Below are 13457 nucleotides of genomic sequence, written 5' to 3'. Positions count from 1 at the left end.
GTGCCTGTAATTGTGATTACTTTTTTGTGGTTTAAAAACATTTGAAAGACAACAAAAATGCAATTATACTTGTTTTATGACCTTTATCCTATGTTGTGCTTTATGTATAGGACCATTTCAAGAAAAATACATGTAGATTTATGGTGTATTATAATCCACTAACTTAATGTCAGGCATTAAACTGCTGATTTATGTAGTTAGTTTAAATAATTTGATGTAATAATCCTTCACTCCTGTCAACAACATACTATGCCATTGTAAACAGTCAAAATTTGCTATGTTACTATTAAATATATCTGTTGTCTGGTAACACTTAGCTAAGCAGTCTCAAGTTCCTGGACGCATACCAGGTCCCACTTTTGAGCTAAAAAAATATCAGGGCCTTTCACTATGTGGGAATTTCCCCTTCTGCTAAAAAACACAGCAAACGCTTCCCCCATTGCCACCAGTTTCCTTAAAAATGCCTCTCGGACACAAGTATAATGTGTAGGTGAGTAATTGTACCATGTTTTTTTCCTTATTATTATTAATAGAAAGAAAATTGATGTATCTTTTTTAAAGCTTGGATAAAAATTGGAAATTATATCAGTTAATTTGGATTTCCATAAAAGCTGTGACGAAAGGGAATTTCTTTTTTGATGATGATGTTGATTGTAGTATTAAATGTCAAAGGAAATTTTATTAAAAGTCACTTATTTATGTATTGTTTACTAAAAGGTGTGTTGTCCATTCAAACTGGACTAATCTAATGTTCTAAACAGTATTTTGCTTTTTTTAATTGATTCCTTTTTTGTAAACACTATCTTTGAGTGCATTTAATTTCATTAAAAATGCATATATTTCAATTGGACCCTCATTTGGACATTCTTTACTGTACATGCAGCTTTACAAGTCTTAAAGTTGCTTGGTTGTTGACCTCCGGTATTTAAAATAAATCATGTTACAAGTGTTATATTTTTTGTATTATTTATTTTGATAGGTAACCACTTTTTAAAAACAGAATCTAGTACGTTTGTGATGTTAATCCTTCATACCACAATGGTAAATTTCAATAAGATGTCACCATTAATTTTCAATGCAAGGTAAATTTTACAAAGAGGATATTAGGGTTATCATTTTGATTTGATGATAGCTGCCTTATCTATGATACTTAAAAAGCTGTATCATAAAGTTGCATTAAATTTCCTGTAAGAACATTATTGTTGTAGTGATGGAAACTGAACTCATACTTGGATTACAGAACTAAAAGCGTATATCTGGCTAGTGTGATCCTTTGTTCTGAAAGTATCTGTGCTTTGCATGTGCAATGTTTTTTTTTTTTTTTTTTTTTTATGGTTTGATTGTAAACAAATGTAATGAACTTCAATGTAAAATGAGTCGGATATGGTCAAATGAATAAATGGAAGTAATAATGCACAATTGTTTCAAATTACCCAGTAACTTTACACAGACTATTGTTAGAATTCTTGTGATTAATTAATTTTCCTGAAGTTAACCTCGAGGGTCATAAAATACATCCATCCATTCATCTGTCCATCTGTTTACTTTCATAACGAGCTTCAGTTTCTGTTTTCAATAATGGTATCATTGGAAACATGCTGAAAATTACAAACCCCAAGAGTTCTTTGAATTAATTAGACACCCTCTCTTGATAATGAAGAAAAAATTATCATAAAGTCAAAACTTCTGACTGCTTTGTTACTGTCAGTAGGCTATTGTGTAAACTGTGGAATATTTTGACAATAAAATTCCTAATATGCCAAGCATGTTTCAAATTGCACCCCTCACCATGACTGTATTTTAAAAGCATTTTCTAATGCTTATTTAAAAACGTACTGTACATCATACTGCAGTATAAACACAGACATATCCACCTTAGTGTAGTGATTGTGTTAAGAATGCTGAAAATATTGACATTGTATAAACATTTCAGCAATTTGCTTATGAACTTCCAGAATTAGCCAATAATGACAACTCTTCTGTTACCCAATACAACATCTCATTTTCTGTTTCCTTGGGAATTTTTTCCTTTCTTCGTGTACTAGTAAAATTAGCACAGCTCAGATTCAAGAAATATTATAGAATGAGTTGAAATTTTTATTAAAATTTTTGTTATTTATTTTCAGATTAACTAATGGAGTTTAGAACAGCTGAGACAGCCAATTTAATTTCCTGCAGTACTGATTAAAGTTTTCAAGATAACCAGTTTGAATAAGTATGACAGAGCTCTGAATCACTATTAGGCTGTATAATGAATGCATAGCTATTTAAACCCTGTATATTGCATATATGGTTCAAAAATAATGCAACAGAGACAAAATGGGATGCATATTCTTTATAAAACTACCTGTTGTGTCATTGAAAATAAATTTAATGATAAAGCGCATTTTATGTGTATCTGTGCCATTGTGTGTGTCTAACTTTAATTGGCTCCAGGTATATTATAAGGGAAATTAGTGGGCCTACTGTAAATAAAGAGTAAAGGACGCCTTGCAACTTTTTATTATTATTATTAAATATAAATCTGAAACATGTTAGGCTATCTAATATTGATTAGATGTATTTTACCCACACATGTAAACTACAGTCACATATGTATTTATATTCTACACTTTTTGGTAGGCTTTTAATACCACAACGTTTCAGATACACTAGACATTGGACAGCAGAACTAGTGCAGTGAAACAGTAACGTCAAATGAACAGCAGGCGCTCCATAAACGAATCATTAAAAGTTAATGTTGTATCAAAACACGACGATCAATCATAAAAAGAGAAGATGCGTAATTTTTTTTTCTACAATAGCCTATATGAGATCAGTCACTGAAATAGTACAGCCACTAAGCCAATACATTTAACTAATTTGCGAACGTGTGCGAGCGAACGAACGATGCATGATTCTTGAACGAATTGTTCCTTTGAGTCGGATCTTTATCACGAATCGGTTGAACCGGTTCACAGTAATGGTTCAGAACAATTCTTTCACGAATTGTACTGAATCGATCCGATCCGTTCGTAATAAGAATCGATTCGTAATGATCCACTAAGCGGGGAGTGTCCGGACAAATATGTCTGTGGCCTGATTACTGACGGCCTGACGGATCTTATGAAATTATCTTAAAAATTAGCATTTTATTAAAGCATACAAAACCTTTGGTTTTAAGTATTGTAAAAGCAATTATATTTATGTTTTAAATTACAGGATATTTTTTACAAGTAAACGCTGGATGCAGCACACTGAACTGGAAACACGAAATACAATAAACACCCTTATTATTATTAAAACTAGAAAAACGTTATTGTGATACATGCCAAACGTTTCAGAGCGTTACAAGGGACCACTTGATGGCGTAATTACGTTCTGACGTGAAATAATCGAACGAACCGTTTGAATGAACCGATTCGCGGAAATGAGTCGGACTTCCCATCACTAGAGTGAACGCGGCTCTGTTTACATCTGCGGAATTTCCCAGCTCGCGCCGCGAACCACTTCCGCAAACCTCTGGCCGATGAAAGACGCGTCTCCGTCAGGGTACAGAAAGAGCCCCTATTTTCATTAAAAACAAAAACCTAGCGGTAAAATACAGGTATGTATAACCGTTATCGTGCGACCGCTATGTTTGATCCTCTTTTAAGACATTATCGTGCGTATTTAGGTGCTGTTTGTGGATTTAGGCAGAGCTAGCGTGAAAGCTTTTGTCTGCTAGCATGATAAACACATCACCTGCTGTTAGCTGGATGCTAAGCTAATATCATCACTTATTTGTTTTGAAACTGAGTCATTTATTTAGAACACAAAATACGTTGGCTTTGACCTTGTGTGGGTAGGGGCTTTCGGCTCATTCTTAATAAAAGGTTTCCATACCGAGTCTGTTTGAGGTCGTATTGTTAAGTGAAGTCATTTGAGAGCTGCTGATTAAGAGCTTGGAGGGGATTAGAAATAAACATGATCCTCTAGATAAGGTTTCCCCTCTGGTCTAAGGTCACCTAACAGCGTGATGTTGACACTACTAGAGCTGTTTAAACAGATCTTGTCATGGAAAGGAAAGTGAAAGGGTTTAGCTTTAGATTCACTTGGGTTTACAGTTGCTGTGAAGGTAGGAGGCTGTGTTTTTGGTGTTCAAGAGCTTGTTTTTGAGAAAATGTCTTACTAGGATATGAGATATTGTCTGGTGGCACATGATTATTCCTTTGTTTGGCTGCTGGTTTTATCTGTCACTTAGCAGAAATGTCATTTGTCATGGTTATATGGAAGTGAGGATTTATGCTGGTCTTGGTTGTTTGACCTATTAAAGCTGATGGGAAAGTCATAAACTGTTTTAGAAAATCTTAATGACTGCTATGACACATTTAGTTATGAGTATGATATCAAAGATGTGCATTCAAATCATTATGTCTTGAAATAGCCAAAGAGAAATCCCCAAGATGCCATTATTCAAATGCCTCTCTTTGAATTGCAAATCAACATTTTTAATGCACTTCCATGCCGTCAGTGCTAATCTGAGAGTTTTGTTTAACCTGTCTGTACAGTGCACACAAATGAATGACCTCCTGATTTCTTTGTTTTAGTACAGGGAAACATGTTTGGTAAGTGACGGGGGTGACAGATGGAGGGAAAAGGCCCATATCGCATCTATGACCCCGGTGGGAGCGATTGCCAGGTGAAAGACGAGGCCAGCAGCCTCAGCTACAGAAAGCTGCTAGAGGAAAACGCCGTTTTGAGGGACAGAATGAAAGGTCTGAAGAGTTTAGGTGAGGTATTATAATAAACTGCCACCTATTTTTAATGCCTTTGAGAATCAAGAATTGATCCGGCTGAATTAGTTAATATACTCCACCTGGGAAGATTTTCTAAAAATCACCTTAATATGTTCAATTTCAACATCTGTCAGTGATTAAGTTGAGGTTACATATAGTTAAATGCCTGACATGTTGCTCATTGTGGGCATCTGAGTCACCAACCCCTGTATTAGTTCACTGGTATCTTGTGTTGCTAATTTGGACTTCAAAGCCTATTGCTGGATCAGAAATGAAGCGATTCTGGATTTTCAGCTTTTAGCAGCTGACACAGTGTTGCAGTAACTCCACCATTTGACATGCAGTCGTGTCAGGGCAGCTGTGTGTGCTTATGTCTTGTAACCCATTGTTTTCTCGTGACTGCTAGGAAACCTGTTAGAGGAGTCTCAGACAGAGGCAGCCAAGCTTCGGAAGAAGGTGGAGGAGCTGGTGAGGGATAACGAAGCGCTGAAGTCGTCCACGACCAGCTTTGCCTCCAGTCTGTGCATGGGCACCCCTGTTCAGACAGACACACAAGGTAGAGTTATATCAATATTCTGATGGAGTGAGGTTGGTGAAGGGTTTGACACCGGAGAGGCCTGTTTTTAAACCAGATCTCTTGTGATTGTGGCTTCCTTTAGGTCATGGAAAACATCACGCTTATCCTACAACAGAAAGACAAGAATCTCGGGATTGTTTAACTGGAAATCATTTACAACCAGAGACAACTGTAAGCACTTCTACTGAAACCTTTGGAAACATGCTATCAGAATGATACCATTATGACTTTAAGGTCACGAGTCAATGATGTTATGTAACATAGTAACTCTAACTTTCAGTTTTGAGAATTGCGTGTCTATTTGATTCCCATGAGAAGGAAAAATAGTAAAATATTCTTTATGAGTTCATCATAACATGTTATAACTTGTTGAATTGCCATTATAGCATATATAGTACGGTATTCACATGTTGTGAAAATCCCACACTGGGAATATAATGTCCAATTTTTTGAGTTGCAGGCTATTTTGGTTTGACGTGAACAGTGAAATATCCTTTATGACTTCATATTATATGCAATTATCATAATGCACGTGTTATAATATATTCCCTTCAAAGCTGTGCTAAACATATTGTTTTGCAACATGCTGTATAAATCTAATTCAAATTTAACTTTAAAGTTATCATTTTCCTCATTTGTGAATCGTAAAATTATCTTTATGAGTTGGTATTCTGTGTGATGGTCAGAACAAAGTGTTGCAACGCTGTGAATTCTTGTGTTTACAGGAAAGTTCATCTGAGTTTGAGGTGGTGAATATGGAAGAGAAGACAGCCTCGGAAACCCAGACGGTGAGTTTCAGGGATGTTAGGAAATCCTGGGCAGCTTCAGTCACTTAACTGCACGTGTGTGAACTTTGTGTGTATTTTGCTGGATTGTTGCTCCGTTCGAACATTCCGTATTCTGTCATTCTGTGCCATGCATGTAAGTCAGGTGGTGCCCCATTCCAGTCACTGTAGTTGCTCAGCTGTTTTTTTGCTGCCCCGCCGCTCCTTATCAGGGATTTGTTCATCATAATGAATCAATCTATCTATCTGTATGAGGCTGTTCCTCGGATGACTCAGAGGGAAACTCCAGGATTAGTATGCAGATAGACTGAAAAACTCATGCGTGTGTATCAGTTTATGGAATACCTCTATGGTTAGGTTTACAAAAACTTCTGTTCACAAATTTGCAAAACTGGAAATGTTTATATAGAGGTAGTTAAGGGTTTTTTCACTTTCAGTTTATGGTTTCGCAGTGCTCTTCCTATGTATCGGGGACGATGGAGTCTAGATATTGACAGTAAAAGTGTCACTTGATCCCTAGTGATTGGTATTATGCGTTTGGGGTGTTTTTTGGGAAGAATATTTAGGTAAACTCTGGTTTATAATGCAGGCTGGAGTGATTCACCTGCCGCAGGAGAATATGGAGCTGGCAAGTCAACTCCGGCGACTGGAGAGTTCTTTTAGTGTATTTACTGAAGAGTCCAATCCCAACCAGCTGCTGGCTCACCTGGGCCGCATGGCTGTGGAGTTCCACCACTTATCATCCAAGGTCCAGAAGAACGAACAGAGAACATCTTTCCTACAGGTGAGATGGCTGCACTTGTGACACCTTTTAAGCCTCTATATTGGCTATTATTGGTGTTATGTTAATTAATCAAGGTTTGATTAACTGAGAATTTAATTCGCTCTTATGTCTAGACACTCTGCGAACAGCTGAGACAAGAAAATAGTGAGCTTAGGAAAAAAATGGAGGATGACCTCCAGTACCGGAACCGTGATTTGGAACAGCTGAGGTAATTCAATTCACATTAAATTCATTATCATAAACTCATATTTTAATTTGCTCATTGGAACAACTAAAAGCAAAAATTGCATTGCCCATTGCAAATCTGTGAGAAGAATCAGTGTGAGTAAACTGTGAAAATATAATAAGGGGCCACAGTATTTCCTGCTGTGCTGGAACTGAGGGGTCTTTCCATCTGATGCTTGTTCTCTGACTATGTCAGATAGAGAATCTTGCAATTCTTTTCTTCATTTAATTTTGGTTCTGTGTATTCTGCACAGGCAGGAGAACTTGAAAACTGAAGGAGCAGGTCAGCGGAGGAGCCCAAGCAGTACCTATTGAGCATCCGAGCCCAAAGGCGGAGCCAGTGAAAGAAGAGACAACAAAAACTAAGGTGGAAATGACCTTGACACTTTTTTTCCATGAATCTTTTTATCTCAGGTGACATCACCATAGAATTCCTGGTGCAATTCTAAATTTGTTGTGGGGTTTTTTTTTTTTTTTTGGTCTTTAATTTCCCTTTCAGACCAGTGATGTTGCGGTCTTGTTGCTTTTCTGTTTTGTTTTCAGTGGGAGTTCTTAGAAAAAAAAGAACCAATGTGCAAATTGCGCTCCAGTTTCTAAATTGAGAGGCGTCTTATTGAGTCACTTTTGCCACTTAGATTAGTTTTGGGAATACCACCTTGGCTCTGAATACTGCTCTTCCTCAATGGTCTTTCTGTTTAAGTTCCTCGTTTGTGGGCTTTTTTTCGTGGTATGACTAAATATTGAAGAACAATACACATGGTCATTGTGTTACATTCTGACTCAACCTAAAAACTGCTGTACTGTAGTATAATGGGAAAATTCTGGTGTTCTTTGGTCGGTCATCAACTAATTGCTGTGATTTGATTACCTTATGTTATCAGTTTTCAGTTTTAAAGTCTAGCAGGGATATTTTATGACATTTAAATTGGAAGATAATTCATACTGAGTTTCAGTTCTGCTGAAAAGATACAGGATGGATACAGATTTGGTCATTATTTATTGATCATTTTTTATTTGACAGAGCAAGGGATTATACTTTATTTTTTCTCTTGGCTTAATTTTTATAAAAAAAGTTTTGCAAACAAAAATTCCACTTCATTAAATATTTAAATAAATCTTAACACATTAACAATTTAGAACAATGGCAAATATTTAATCTTCAAGTTTTACCAGTAATAATTTAAAAAACAAGCTAATTTTTTTTTCTGAGTTTTGTTAGCTTAAATCTTTGTTTATTATTGTTTTAAAAATGCTAACCTATTAGAGTTGACTTGGTACTGAAGTCCTGGTATTTGGCTGCAAATGCATAATTTTTTTTTTTTTTTTTTTAATTATTATTATTTTTTACATTTACAGTCTGGTAAAGCTTTAGAAAAAACACCATCTAAGACTTGCGATCCGGAGGTGTATGAGAAAAAGATCAAGCTTCTGGAGAAACAGAGGAAAGATGTAAGAACTTTCTGGAGGTCCCCTGCTTTCTTTATGCTTGCTTTACTGCTGTCATAGTTTCCTGTTTGACTCTGACGTGTAAACTCTTGCATTTGACCTTTCTCAGGTACTGGAGGTGAACAAACAGTGGGACATTCAGTGGAATTCAATGAAGACACAGTTTGAGAGCAGAAGGTACATAACAACATATACCTAGAAATTCTCTATAAATATGTTCCAACTGGCCTTGTTACCTTTGTGGCTCACCTTATTGATAGTAAAAAAAAAAAAAAGCAATGCATAAAGAAACATGAATCACTCTACTAAGTAACAACAACTGCTTGATGAGTCCAACTAGCCGCTGTGTGAATGGTGGGAGATCGAAGCGTATGAATCATCACATGAAAATTCCTGTATAACGAGAAGGGTGTTGACAGATCCTGTTACTTGCATTTGGGTGGTGGTGGAAATGTTTTTGGGGCAAAGGAATGGAAAGCAATTCTGTGTGTGTGTCACAGTGTTGCACACCAGACCACAGGCACCTCCTGTCACACCTCTGGCAGAATTTCCCTCACCTCGCCCCATACCCACTGTCTTCCTGTTGTGGCTCGCCGTAGGGGCTGGCCAAGGTTGCAAAGCCGCGTGATCTCACGTCCCAGAGATAGTGATGCCTGTTGCATCTCTGCATCTGCTCGTCTGATAGAGGAGAGAGAGAAAAAATAGAAATAAAAAGCATACTGGGGCTGTTTTTTTTTACACGCATCCTCTGTCGTCATGGGGGGATTGTGTTAAAACTCAGAGCAATGGAACAAAAACAAACTCAATTTTTTTGTTATTCATATTGCTTTGTTTTCAATTTTTGCGGTTTACTATTTTTTAATCAATCTTTCTACCATAAAATTCATCAGTATACTATAAAATAGATTACAACCCCTTATAAAACTTCTGATAAAGGCACACTCTGGCATGCAGATTAATGCAAATTGTAAATATACAACATTTTTGCCCAGTTCAGGGCAGCTCTGTAACTAATGGTCCTTTATGTTGTGTTAGAATGGCCTGTTGTTAACAGATGTATCTGAAACCAGTTTACAAAAACAAACTGTCATATGAGCCTTCATCAATTTATGACTTTTCTCCGTTTCTCCTTTATAGATCACAGACCTACGGCAGCGGCTTGCTGACTCTCAAAAGGCTGTGCTTGAGCTCGAAGCAGAACGTGAACAGAGACAGAGAGATTATGACAAAAAACTCCTCCTCGCAAAGTCTAAGATCGACAATGTGCAGGTACACCCTAGTCTCAGCCGCAGACGACACATCCATAGTCAGTCTGTACTTACTTACTTTTAGGTGGAGAGAAATTCTGATTTAAAAAAATTTCACTCGTTCTATTCATCCATTGTTTTCTGGCTAATTTGAATATATATATATATATATATATATATATATATATATTTGTCAGACAGTCTCTTTCTGTGTAAGTTTTTTTTTTTTCTTAAAAAGTCCATTAATAAGCCTTCTTTATTTTGTTTTTGTTTTAAGAATTGTAATTTTCTTACTCTTTGTGGAACATTTTACTGTATTTGCACCCTGTGGAGCTCGATGAAGGCTTTAAATAGTTCATTCAGTGCTTTCAGTTTTCTCTTGGGAAGCACCAGTCCATTCCCATTAGTTGACCATATGACATTCTTAGTATATAGCAATGGGTTTCCTTTCAGTCCCGGAGGGGACAGTCAGCATGGCACAGATAAACTGCCTTATAGTTTTAATGAGTGTCAGATATTGTAATTTTAATACTGTTGATTTTGCCATGAATAAAGCCATTGCTGTTGATATTGGTGTTCAGTCGTAAAGAGATTTATTAAGTGTCATAAACTGTGTCATGTGACTACTGGTTTCATTTTCACATCTACTGCCTACTTATCTTTACATCTCAATGCTCTCATGGTTTTTAGTTTATTTTTATGAGTTATGGACAGCATTACAAAGGTTTTGTCAGCATGACTCGCCCCCACAGCAGATCACACAGTTTCCATAGGAGAGGCACACCAAAATTTTGTGTCCGATGCTAGTATGTCATACATACTTGTAGTCATTAAAAATGCATTTTTTTATGATATCGAAATTGAAAAAAAAATTTATGTTGACCACAGGTTTTTATGTTACCTGCTTTAAAAGGTCAAAAGAGTTTCATGTGGGCAGACTGGCATGTGTCAGGTGGCTTTGACAAATGCTTGCTTGTGATTAGAAGTTTTTTCCCCAGCACAAACAATGCATATTCTTATTTGAAGACATTATGTATTCAAAGTCATGTGATAATTTCCATTTTTGCAAAACATCCTTACAGAAAGCGAGTTGCAGGTAAACCTCAAAGACATCCATGAGTGCCCAAATGTAGTGCAGTAATTTTACCTTAGAGTGTGTTGGTAGACTTGCAATACAGGAAATCAACTTGCACTTTTTATCAAAAAACATATTTGATAAAGGTATCCAATTAATTACTGGTTGCAGCCCTACTGGAAATGTGACATATATAGTAAGATGCTTTTAAAGACAGTCTCTCACTTTACTAGTGTCAGACAATAAATCACCCTAACAATATCTTTGACTGTATAAAAGTCTAGATATAATGACCAAGTGACTGTGTTTTGCTCTCGTGGGCTAACCAGTGTATTTCTATATGCTGTCTTAGGGCGAGAAGGAGTGCCTCACCTCAGAAACATGTGAGTTGAAACAAAAGGTGCGTTACCTGCAGGACCAGTTGCTGCCACTTACTAAACAAAGAGAATACCAGGAGAAAGAGATCCAGCGGCTTAATAGGGGTCACAGTAAGCTCACACAGCTTTCCACTGTCATTTAGTTAGGCAGGCACTAAGCCAAAGCCCTATGGCATTTGTAAAAGAAATGCATTTTGTTATGTATTTAGTGCATTGCCTTTCAATTGTTTGGGGTCAATAAGATTAATGATAAACATTTCTTATTAATGTTGTGCTGATTTTATATATATATATATATATATATATATATTTATATGTTGGGCTATATATATATATATATATATATATATATATATAATAAGAATAATATATATAATATTATTATTATTATTATTATTATTATTATTATTATTATTATATTATTATTTTATATTTTATTTTTTTTATTTTTTGCTTAATATTGTTTTAAATTCAAATATCAGTTCTGACTGTGTTGTCTCTTTTACAGGCATTAGAGGAAGCTTTGAACCTCCACTCTCCCTCTTCCACCCAGCCAGGCATGAACCTGGGAGAAGGTGTTGGCCAACCTGAGACAGCAGGAGCTGCACACACAGATAGCTGTATTGAAGGAGCAGGTACAAACACTTGAAGACTCTGATGCATCTTGTTGTCAAATGTTTTAAAAACAACATTCTTCTTGTCAAATGTTAGTGGAACAAGTGGGGAGCACACTAAAATGTTATAATTTATTATTGACTACAGTAAAATTTATACATTTGTGTGTCTCTAAGTATGCAAATATTGTGGGGTCACCGTATACACTAACATTGCACAGTGCCCTGCTGTGGTCAGATGAGCTCAAACAGTGAATGAGCTCCTCGGGACGCTTGAGTTTTCTCATTGCGCCAACTTTTTTCAGAGGTTCTCTAGGAGTTTGAGGTTTCACTCATTGAAACTCTAATGAATTGATTCTGCAGACATTTTACCCTACTTCATTTATCCAATGCTTTTGTAAGAAATGATTGTGTCAAGGTTCCACAGTGAGTCATACAGTTTTTGCTTGAGGTTTGATTAGCTATCCTTCATCCTTACAGTCTGCTGAAAATGCAACCAATGGCTGCAGAGATCTTTGTAGATATGCGTCCTCATCACATGCAATTTATTTCAGGTGAAGATCTTTGAAGAGGATTTCCGGAAGGAGAGGAGCGACAGAGAGAGGATGAACGAAGAGAAAGAGACCTGAGGCGGCAGGTGGAAAGGCTGCATGGGTCAATTGACCAATCTGACAAATCAGGTCAGTAACTACACGGACCCTTAGACTGTCAGCTCTAACCAATGAAATGACTCCAGAGAATGCCCAGTTTGTTAATAATGAGACATGAAAGAATCTTATGTGAGTTCTGAATCATCAGTATCTCTGTTTCTCAGCTTCATCAAGCACAGAAGAGTGTCAGCAGAGAGAGCGTGCAGAGAGGTGTAAACTAGAGAGACTTCAGATGCAACATAAGCAGGTAAAAGTGCCACATTGGCACCACCTTGTGGTAGAAGCTCTAATACTGTTATAAATACAGATCACAGTCTACAAATGTGGTAGAATTCCTAAACGGAAGAACAACCAAGCTATTTAGATTTCGTTTTTTCAATTGTTTGGAGGGGCAACAGGAAAGGAGGACGTCCGATCCCACTTCTGGCTCGGCCAATGGCCCGATGAGCCCTCCATACTGTGGCCCATTCGTACAGGTGGGCCATCAGGGTCTAGAGGGGGTGGCCCATACACTTCCCACCCAGGATGCCTAATATCAGTACAGCACCTGGCAGGGATTTCCAGCCTGTCAACCCTGTAAGTATGCGATAGCAACAGAAGTAAAATTTCAGGGTTTTTGAAACCACAACAAAAGCACCCTAAATTAAATATATTAATGATAAAATTCTAATACAAGTAAAAACAGGGTTGAAGTGTTTCTGAAATAAGCATTTGCTGTCAGTTTTCAATTATTCAAGGGAAAACCACCTCCGTACTAAAGAAACAAATGAAATGATTGAGCTGTTGTTAATAACATTAAACCTTAGTCCATTCTATTAGGTTGTACTTACACGGCCCCAGTTAATAACATGAATGTTTAATTAAGATTAATTTATTATTTAGTTTATTTATTTTTTGTTGCCTAGAGAAGTTCACTTGGT

The 13457-nt window shown here is 36.7% G+C and overlaps 1 pseudogene; it reads left to right on the top strand.

Moving 5' to 3' along the window:
- The first annotated feature begins 3414 nt into the window (after positions 1-3414).
- Positions 3415-13143, top strand: LOC122144465 (annotated as a pseudogene).
- Positions 13144-13457: the final 314 nt, after the last annotated feature.

Source organism: Cyprinus carpio, unplaced genomic scaffold (genome assembly GCF_018340385.1).
Source record: "Cyprinus carpio isolate SPL01 unplaced genomic scaffold, ASM1834038v1 S000006694, whole genome shotgun sequence".
Classification (NCBI taxonomy): Eukaryota; Metazoa; Chordata; class Actinopteri; order Cypriniformes; family Cyprinidae; genus Cyprinus; species Cyprinus carpio.
The sequence above is the reverse complement of the archived record's forward strand: the minus strand, read 5'-3'. Positions and strand labels throughout refer to the sequence as shown.